The following is an 11,195-nucleotide window of genomic DNA, read 5'->3' on the forward strand; positions in this document are numbered from 1 at the left end:
TGGTCCCCCGTGCCTGCCAGGAGCTATTTCTGAACAGACAGCCAGGAGTAACCCCTGAGCACTGCTGGGTGTGACCCAAAAACCAAAAAAAAAAAGAAAGGTGTGGTTGGAATCCCGGCATCCCATATGGTCCCCCCAAGCCTGCCAGTAGCAATTTCTGAGTTTAGAGCCAGGAGTAACCCCTGAGCGCTGCCAGGTGTGACCCCAAAACCTATAAAACAAACAAAAAACCAAAAACAAAATAAAAACAAACAAAAACAAAACATATAAATAGGGGCCAAGAGATAGCACAGCGGTAGGGCGTTTGCCTTGCTCATAGCTGATTCAGGATGAATGGTGGCTCGAATTCAGGCATCCCATATGATCCCCCATGCTTGCCAGGAGCTATTTCTGAGTGTAGAGCCAGGAGTCACTACTGAGTGCTGCTGAGTGTGACCCAACCCCCCAAAGAAACCCCCCCAAAAACCATCCCTAAACCCCCCAAAAAACATATAAGCATTTCAGTCATATAAACCAATGCTATTTCAATTTAAAAAAGAAATAAAAAGAGGGTCACAAGTGATAGCATAACAATAGGGAATTTGCCTTGCACACGGCCAGTCCCGGACAGACTCCGGTTTGATTTTCAGTGTCCTATATGGTCCCCTGAGCCTGTCAGGAGTCACTTCTGAGCACAGAGCCAGGAGTAACCCCTGAGCACCCAAAACAAAACAAACATGAAAAGAATCATGTATTCAAAAGTTGGAACTTGCCCTGAATGTGGCCGACCTAGATTTGATTCCTGGCATCTCATATGATTCCCTGAGTACTACCAGGATGATCCCTGAGTGAAGTGTCAGGAGTAAGTGCTAAGCAATACTGGGTGTGGCCCAAAAAACAAGCAAATAAATACCAAAAACAAAACAAAAAAGAAACAAACTGCTTTGGGTCATGCTGTGGGCTCAGTGGCACTTGTTAGAACATAGAAATACTCTAATCTTGCTGTTGGGCATAGTCGCCTCTGGCCACCAGGAGCCCTGGACACAAGAAATGTGGCCCTCATCCCAGGAAGTTTTACATTTTATTCTGTCTTATTTTATTTATTTATTTTTTGATTTTTTGGGTCACACCCGGCAGTGCTCAGGGGTTACTCCTGGCTCTGCGCTCAGAAGTCACTCCTGGCAGGCTTGGGGGACCATATGGGATGCTGGGAATCGAACTGAGGTCCGTCCAGTATTGGCTGTGTACAAGGCAAACATCTTACACTGTGTTATCACTCTGGCCCCATAGATTTTATTCTGTTTTAAACCACTGATACCCAAATCAGTCATGTGGGCTGCCTCATTGGGCAGCACAAGGCATAGAAATCTCTTTGTTCCTGGAACCCCAGGATTCTCTGCTCAGAGACCCCTACCAGTCTCTGCCTGGTTTCTTCCTGGACAGAAGGCCCTGCTGGCCATCCTGTAGCCCTGGGTCAGAGGTGGAGGGGTTGTTTATAGGCTGTGAGTACAGCCTGATCATGGGTCATATGTGTGTGTGTGTGTGTGTTGGTGGTGGACTTCTCAAGCAGTGCTGAGGGGCCTGGGAGTGTGGGGGCCACTCCTAACCCTCCTCAGCCTCCCAGGTCTGACTTACCTCCCCAACCTGTTTTTCCCAATTTGCTGTCAGTTTGGGGTCACACCCAGTAGTGCTAATGGGTACTCCCAGCTTCATGTGTAGGGCTTGCTGCCAGCTGTGCTTGGGGACCAGGCAGTACCAGGAATTGAATCCAAAGCTATGCATATGATGCAAGGCCAGGGCTCTGCTACAATCCTTGTTTTCCAGCCCTGATTTTGCCCACTCTTCATTGGAACATTCAAAGCACACAATTCAGTTCAGTTTGTCAGATGTATTTTTTTTTTTTTTTTGGTCAGATGTATTTTCTCACATTACTGCTTCCTACTGAACTTTTGACATAAGCCACCAACCCCAAAGGGAGGTAGTTTAAATCTCCAATTTGGGGCCAGAGTGATTGTGCAGTGGGTAGAATGATTGATTGCCTTTCATATGGATGGCCCGGGTTCAATCTTGGCACCCCGTATGGTCCTCTGAGCTGGCCAGAAATGATGCCTGAGCACAGAGCCAGGAGTAAGTTCTGAACACCACCAGGTGTGGTTCCCCCTACACACACAGAAAGAAAAATCTCTTGTTCTATTGCTGGGCTTGTCTCCCCCCCCCATTTCTGCTTTCTGATGTCAAAGATTTATTACTAGGAGTCTGTAACTATAGAGTTGTTAGACCTTGTAGATGACTTGGAGCAGCCAAATACTCCACCATTGCTTTCTACAGGGTGGATTTTTCAAGTTTACTCATAGATGTTACCTTTGGATTCTTTGACTTGTTTTGTTTTGTTTTGGCTTGGCTTTGGGCCACGTCCAGCGGCACTCAGGGGTTACTCCTGGCTCTGAGGTCAGAAATTACTCCTGGCAGGCTCAGGGGACCATATGGGATGCCAGGGATTGAACCTGGGTCTGTCCCAGGTTGGTTGTGTGCAAGGCAAACACCTACGGCTATGCTATCGCTCTGGTCCCAGACATTTTTTTTTTGGGGGGGGAGGGTGGGGACACACCTGGCCATGCACAGGGGTTACTTCTGGCTCTGAAGTCAGAGATCACTCCTGGCAGGCTTGGGGGACCATATGGGACACCGGGATCAAACACAGGTCAGCCTCACACAAGGCAAGTGCCCTACCCACTGTGCTATCGCTCCAGTCTAAGGTCCCCTTGACATTTGCAAGGAGCAGATGGTCACTGTTCCAGCCCCCTTCCTTTGGAGGCCCCAGATGCTATTTTGCTCTTTTCTGGATTTGTACTGTTGAAGATTTTTTTTTCTTTTAGGTAGGGAGGGTTTGGACCACATCCAAACCCTCAGGGGGTAGCCCTGGCTGTGTGCTCAGGAGTGACCCCTGGCCATGCTCAGGAGACCATCTGTGGTGCCAGGGATCAAACTGACTGTGTACAAGGCAAGCAGCCTACCTACTCTACTCTCTTTGGGTTTTATTTTGGGGGTGGGGTGGGGCACACCCAGTGATGCTCAGGAATCACTCCTGGCAGATTCAGGGGACCATATGGGGTGCTAGGGATCAAACCAAGGTTGGCTGCATGCAAGGCAAATGCCCTACTTGCTGTACTGTTGCTGTGGCTCCTCTCTGGCTGTTACCTAGTTTAGGTAACATGATTGCAATCCTGTTCCCTTTAATCTTAACTTGCAATGGTCACTGCACACAGGGTTCAGGAGCTGTTTCTGGCTCTGTGCTCAGGAGTGACCCCTGGTGGTGCCCGGCCCAAACAGTGGCAAGGCAAGCACCTCCTCTCCTGTACATTAATTAAGGTAGGGTCGTCTCACCCTTATATCAGCCTTGTACTGAAAAGAACACACACTTTGGGCCCGGAGATATAGCACAATGGCGTTTGCCTCAAAATCAGCCAATCCAGGACCTAAGATGGTTGGTTCGAATCCCGGTGTCCCATATGGTCCTCCGTGCCTGCCAGGAGCTATTTCTGAGCAGACAGCCAGGAGTAACCCCTGAGCACCGCCGGGTGTGGCCCAAAAACCAAAAACCAAAAAAACACACACTTTATCTTTTATGTAACATTTCTAGTTTTTTTTTTTTTTTTTTTTGCCACATCTGGTGGTGCTCAGGGGTTACTCCTGACTCTGACTCCTGACTCTGACTCAGAAATTACTCCTGCAGGCTCTGGGGGACCATATGGGATATTGGGGATCAAACTCGGGTCAGTCACTTGCAAGATAATGCCCTACCAGCTATGCTATTGCTTAGGCCTCTTTTAAATTGTTTTAATTCACTTAATTTATATGTGTAGAACTTTACCATGTGATTGTTAAAAGAACTAGCACCCCATATTTTCATAATTTATATGAATGTTCAAATTATTCCTGACTTGACTGTGAATTATTGCAGATAGTATGAGTAGTATTTTATATATACTCATATTTTTTATTTTTTATTTATTTTTTTTTTTTTTGGTTTTTGGGCCACACCCGGCAGTGCTCAGGGGTTACTCCTGGCTGTCTGCTCAGAAATAGCTCCTGGCAGGCACGGGGGACCATATGGGACACCGGGATTCGAACCAACCACCTTTGGTCCTGGATCAGCTGCTTGCAAGGCAAACGCCGCTGTGCTATCTCTTCGGGCCCACATTTTTTTTTTTCAACCATTGTCATTTACAAAGTCATTCATAGTTGGGTTTCATTGAGCTTTTTTTTGTTTTGTTTTTTTGTTTTTTTTTTGCAGAAGGGTTTCTCTGGAAATATAGTCCTCTTTACTGCTAGAAGCACACATTTCAGCTCGGGACTGGGGAGGCCATTCAAAAGGCTGGAGCACATGCTTTGTCGTGGGAGGCTGGGAGCTGGGCGTAACCTCCTACCCCAATCCAAAAGTGCAGGGAATGGCCCCAAAACCCAAACCAAACAAACAAGCAAAAAATAAAAATAAATAAAGGGGCCAGAGAGATAGCATGGAGGTAGGGCATTTGCCTTGCATGCAGAAAGATGGTGGTTTGAATCCCGGCATCCTATATGGTCCTCCGAGCCTGCCAGGAGTGATTTCTGAGCATAAAGCCAGGAGTAACCCCTGAGTGCTGCTGGGTGTGACCCAAAACCCTAAATAAATAAATAAATAAATAAATAAATAAATAAAAAGAAAAAGAAAGAAAAGGGGCCAGAGTGGTAGGGCGTTTGCCTTGCATATGGCTGATCCAGGATGGACCTGGGTTCGATCCCCAGCGTCCCATATGGTCCCCCGAGCCAGGAGCGATTTCTGAGTGCATAGCCAGGAACAAGCTCTCAGTGTCACTGGGAGTGGCCCAAAAACAAAACAAAATAAAATATTCTCTGCTAAGCCCTTTCTGTGAAATCTTATTAAATAATCAAACAGTTTCACAAAATCTTGCTGCTCCAGGGATGCTTTTGTGTGTGTGTGTGTGTGTGTGTGTGTGTGTGTGTGTGTGTGTGTGTGTGTGTTGATTTTGCAGTGAGGGCTGGGATCCAGGATAGCACAGGGTCCTGGCCCAGCCCTTGTGTGCGTGGACCAGGCTCTAGCCCTCTGTTGACATTTGCCAGCTGGTGTCTTTGAGCCTATCAGTGCCCCCAGGCCTATGAGATCAGCCGCACATCTATGGGCCTGCCAGACTGTTATGCTGCCACCCAGCATAGCTGATGCTCGGGGATGCTGTTGGTGGCAAAAACTGACTGGGGAAGGCCCAGCGCTGACCTGGGTTGTGTTTGTCACATTGAGTTATTCCTGAGGGGGAGCTTCTCATTCTTCACAAGCTGCAAACAGGACAGAACAACATCTGAATTAAAAAGTTTGCTCTGATTTTAACAATTAAAAACTGTCATGAAGGGAAATGGGTAGGATAGTGGAGGGTATTAAAATGTTATATGTATAAACTCTACCATTATAATCACAGTGGCCAAATACATTTATTTTGGGGGGCCACATCTGGTTACGCTCAGAGGCTACTCCTGGCTCTGCGCTCAGAAATCGCTTCTGGCTTGGGGGACCAGATGGGGGGCCGGGATTCGAACCACCTTTTGTCCTTGATGGGCTGCGGGCAAAGCAAACACCCTACTACTGTGCTATCACTCTGGCTCCTGAATACTATTTTTTTTTGAGGCCACACCCGTTTGATGCTCAGGGGTTACTCCTGGCTAAGCGCTCAGAAATTGCCCCTGGCTTGGGGGGACCATATGGGACGTCGGGGGGTCAAACCGTGGTCTTTCCTTGGCTAGCGCTTGCAAGCAGACACCTTACCTCTAGCGCCACCTCACTGGCCCCCTGAATACTATTTTTTTTTTTTTTTGTGGTTTTTGGGTCACACCCGGCAGTGCTCAGGGGTTATTCCTGGCTCCAGGCTCAGAAATCGCTCCTGGCAGGCACAGGGGACCATATGGGACGCCGGGATTCGAACCGATGACCTCCTGCATGAAAGGCAAACACCTCACCTCCATGCTATCTCTCCGGCCCCTGAATACTATTTTTTTTTTAAAGGTGCTTTTCATTATAAATAGTTTTAGGGGCTGGAGCAATAGGACAGCAGGTAGGGCTTGTATGCAGCTGACCTAGGATCGATTCCCAGCATCCTATATGGTCCCCTGAGCCTGCCAGGAGTGATTTGTGAGTGCAGAGCCAGGAGTAACCCCTGAGCACTCCTGGGTGTGCTCCCCCCCAAAAAAAAAGTTTTAATTCCCTCTTACCTTGATTTCACTGTTATTGTTGGGTCACATACACTGGACAGTGCTGAGGACTAACTCCTGGTACTGTGCTCAGCATCATTCCTGGCAGGGATTGGGGTGCTATATGAATGCTGGGGATCCAACCTGGGTTGGCTGCATGCAAGACAAGTCTTACCTGCTGGACTATGGCTCCAGCTGCAGACACACATTTCAGCTGGGGCCCTTGTTTAGCCTCACATCTGACTTTGGTGCTCACACTCCTGACCTTGGAGCTTGCTGAGATTTGTGCTGCTTTAGTTGGGGGTTGGCAATATGCTCACTATGGGTAATTTGCTCTTATTTATTTAGTTTTTATTTAGAGGTCTCACCTGGCTGTGCTCGGGGCTTACTCTTGGCTCTGTGCTTAGAGATTAGTCCTGGTGGGCTTGGGGCACAATGTGGAATGCCAGGGATTGAACCTGAGTTGATGGCGTGCAAGGTAAATGCCCTACCCATTGTTTGTGGGTATCACTCTGGCCCAGGGATCTGGGGTTTGGGCAGCCGCTTGAGCAAAGGGTCTGGAGATGAAATGACCCTCAAATGACCAGGACTGGAGAGATAGTATTGCGGTGGGGGGCACTTGCCTTGCAGGTAGCTTATCTGGGTTGATCCCTAGAAACCTGTATGGTCCCTTGGGTCCACCAGGAGTGATCCCAGAACACAGAAACAGGAGTAAGGCCAGAGCACCACTGGCTGCACCCCAAGTGCTCTCTGCCCTCCCTTGAGTGCTGTCAGATGTAGTCCTGTTTCCTGTCATTCCATATTAAAGCCTGTGATGGGGAGGCAGGCATGGCAAAGACAGGCTCTAATTTGGAGAAATACTGAGACAGATCATCATATGTCATTGCCAAAGAAGGACCAGGGACGTCATTCAGTGGCAGAGCACAGACCTTGCATGTATGAGACTCTGGGCTTGGTTCCAGAAAGGAACAATAAAACAACAACAGCAAAAAAAATACTTTTAAAGAAGCCTCGTGAAAAGCTCCAAGAAGATTTTGGTGGACTGGGATGAGAAAGAGATAGCTCACTGGCTGGGCATGTTTTCTTACAGGTTCAAGTGACCCTTAGCACAGAGCTGGGAATAGCTCCTGAGCATGGCTTGGGTGTGACTTCAAGGCCCCAAACCAAAAGAGAGTGAGAGGGAGAGAAAGAGAGAGAGATAAGGGAGGATGGAGGAGATGGAGAAGGAAAAAGGAAGAAGAGGGGCAGGAGGAGGAGGAGGAAGAGGAAGGTGGAGGTAGATGGAGAGGAAGAAGGAAGAATTGGACTAGGAGTGGAGAAGAGGAAAGAAGGAAAGGGAGGAGTAAAGAAAGAGGAGGAGGGAGAGATGGAGGTAGGGAAGGAGGGTAAATTCATGAAAATGCATTTAATATTTTTTCTGGGTTCACACCTAGAGATGCTCAGAGATTACTCCTGTTCCATATACAAAGCCTGGGATTAAATTCAGGTTGGTTGCATGCAAGGGAAGTGCCTTACTTGCTATATTATTGTTTGGGCTCTCCATTCAAGACTCCAGTGGGGCTGGAGTGATACAGGAAATATGGGGGTAGGGCATTTGCCTAGCATGCAAGCATGAGTTTGATCCGGGCATCCCATATGGGCCCCCCAAGCACCGCAAGGAGTAATTCCTAAGTGCAGAGCCAGGAGTAACCTCTGAGCACTGTCAGGTGTGACCCCCCCAACACAAACAAACCAACAAAAATCAAACCAAATAGGCAGAAGATTAAAATGTGTATTAAAGGGCTGGAGCAATAATACAATGGATAAGGCTCTTGCATTGTATGTGGCTAACTTAGGTCTGATTCCCAGAACTGCACATGATCCCCGGAACCTCATCAAGAGTAATTCCTGAAATTAGAGCCAGGAATAAACCTTGAGTACCACCAGGTGTGCCCCCAAACCAAGAAGTGCATTGATTTAGTAATGCCATCTTTATAAAGCTGCCCTAGCCAAGTAAGTGCAGATAAATATAATATATTCCAGTTTCCTGAAGACAGTAACCAAAGGATGACATCATCAAAATAACCACCAGTAGGGGAATTGTGAAATTAATTGTGACTCCTGTGTGATGGGAGACTACATAGATTTTGAAGAGGCAGATTTATTAGCGAGTAAGATAAGGCACTCAACAGCGTGGGGTGCGACTTGCCTAATTGTGTAACTGTCTCACATATGTTCACATGTAATGTCTCACATAGATCTGGGAATTTACATGAAAAATGCTTTCCTTTCAATCCTGCATAGGTATTACATTTATTTATTTATGCTTTTTTAGGCCACCTCCAGTGGTGCTCAGGGGTTACTCCTGGCTGGCTCTGCTTTCAGAAATCGTTCCTGGCAGCCCTAGGGGACAATATGGGATGGAACCCAGGTTTTTTCCAGGTGGGCTGCATGCAAGGCAAATGCCCTACCTATCTCTCCAGCCCCATAGGTATTATCTTTAAATGAAACTTTTAAGTACAGCGGGTAAGGTACTAACTGCCTTGCATGAAGTCAACTGCGGTTTGATCCCTGGCACACCAGTAGTGACCTGAATGCAGAGCCAGGAGTAATCCCTGAACATCGCTAGTGTGGCCCCAAAACAAACTAAATGAATGAAAGTTATCTTTTTTTTTTTTTTTGGGTCACACCCGGCGGTGCTCAGGGGTTACTCCTGGCAGGCACAGGGACCATATGGGACACCGGGATTTGAACCAACCATCTTTGGTCCTGGATCACCTGCTTGCAAGGAAAATGCCACTGTGCTATCTCTCCGGGCCCCTGAGAGTCTTTCTTGACTGCACAACCCCCATATTGGCAGTGGCAGGGTGACAACAGTCTAGAAATGTCACCTATGCTAGTGTGACTCCATCACATCACTTATGTCTTGGCTGTCATACCGCTCATTACCAGCAGGGGTCAGCACCGCCCCACCAAAGCATTGGCCCCAACCCTTCCCCAGCATCCCTTCTAGGATTTCCTCCTCTGTGCACAGTGATGGAAAAGACACTTCCTGCTAAGTCAACCAAATTTATTAAGCAACAATTGATTAATTTTTTTGGTGTGTCTCATAGTTTCTGATTAGCACCAGAGAAAAGAAGCAGCTTGCTGTGCTGTCTATTTTCCACACCCAAAGCCCTATTAGCCCAGTCTCATTTCCATTAGGCTTTGTGGGGTAGTGGTTGGCAGTGTTTTGAGCACCCCCAGGGATTGCGGGCAGAGGCTGGCAACTACTACATTAGAGGCTCTTTGCCCCGCTCAGGCTTTCAGCTGCCGGCACAACTCCCACCTTCTCCTGTTCCTTAAAGAAATGCTACACTGGTGAGACAGTACCATGCTTTGCATGTGGCCAACCCAGTTTCTATCCCCAGCATCTGGTCCCCCAGCATCATCAGGAGTGACCTCTGAGCATAGAGTCAGGAATAGCTCCTTCCCCCAATTTAAACAGTAGTTCTGGGTAAGAGCATAAATAAGAGGCCTAAGAGCTACAGCTGCCTCCAGAGTGTTTGGAGTCTGTCCCTGTGAAGCTGGGAATAGCCCAAGGACAAGGACTCTGGTCATTTGTTACAGAATCCCCAGCACAGATAGCATGGCCTCACAGCAGGGCAGTACATATGTGTGTGTGTGTGTGTGTGTGTGTGTGTGTGTGTGTGTGTGTGAGAGAGAGAGAGAGAGAGAGAGAGAGAGAGAGAGAGAGAGAGAGAGAGAGAGAGAGAGAGAGAGAGAGAGAGAGAGAGAGAGCGCCAGGCTGCCCTTGAGGAGATCAGGGAAAGATGTGACCCTAGTCTGTCTGTCTCTAGGGCTCCTCCTGGGCTCTGGGCTGGGGGAGAGAACAGTGGACAAGACAGAGTATCCCTTCTCAACAAAACCTGGCGAGATCCTGCTTGGTTTTACCTTCCGAGCCCCAGCTGGGACAGGAAATAAGCGGCCCTATAGCTCACCTGGTGACCTTGGCACCAGGAAGATTTAAATCAGGTCAGCTAAGAGATGGAGCTGGGGAGGGCGCCCAGCCCAACCCCAGGGCCTTCTTACTAGACAAATCACCCACTGCTTAGGCTGAGGCTCTGCTAGTGGTTCCCACCGTTATTGGAAAGAGGGGACACGTGTGACCCCTGGTCTGGCCTAGAAAAAAATCCAGGTCTCCTTAACCCCTTAATAACAGAGAGCCCCACAAATCACGTAGAAGTACAAAAGACTGGAGCTTGTGCCGAGACCTGGGGCTCCCCTGATACTCTCCCACCCTGCAAGAGAGGGGTGGGTGAGCGGTGCAGGACAGGGTGCCAAGCAGTGTGGACCCCTTTGGGGGGGGCTGTGTGCCCTTGGGCAAATCACTTAACCACTCTGAGCCTCAGCTTCCCCATCTCTGAAATGAGGGCAGCAAACCTACCTCCCCCGCCCCAGCCACGATGAAGATGAAGGAAGAAAGACTCTGGGGTGTTTCTGTAACTGCCAGACTCAGGGTTGTCAGGGGTGGCGTATGGGGAGGGGGGTGATGGAAAAGGGTCCCGGCGGTAACTGAGCGGTTCCCTTTGCGGCGCGTGCTCCGGATCCAGCCCAGCCTCCCTGCTGCTCTGAGCTCAGCACCCCATCCTCGACCTTCTCCTTGACACTACCTCGGTGGACCGCTGTTTCTGCCCGCCGGCCTTTCCCTTTCCCCCATGCATGCGCGTGCAGCAAGCGCGCACTGGGGACCAAGGGCGGGAGCGAGTCTCTGCGCCCCCAAACCTGCCTTGGTTGGTTGGTTGGGGGATCTCGCCTTCGCAGATGGATCCCTCTGGTCCTGGGCTAAACGGAGGCGGAGAGAAACAAGGCTGGGGGGCCTGGAAGGGGGCTCCCGGCAAGCTCGGTCGGGGACCCAAAAAGGGGAGAGAGGGGCGCAGCCCTGGGACCCTGCACATCACCTCCTGGGGGGATCTCCGAGCGCGCGCACCCCCTGACGTCAGCCCACCGGGTCGCCCCGG

This window comes from Suncus etruscus, chromosome 1 (assembly GCF_024139225.1).
Source record: "Suncus etruscus isolate mSunEtr1 chromosome 1, mSunEtr1.pri.cur, whole genome shotgun sequence".
In the NCBI taxonomy this organism is placed as follows: domain Eukaryota; kingdom Metazoa; phylum Chordata; class Mammalia; order Eulipotyphla; family Soricidae; genus Suncus; species Suncus etruscus.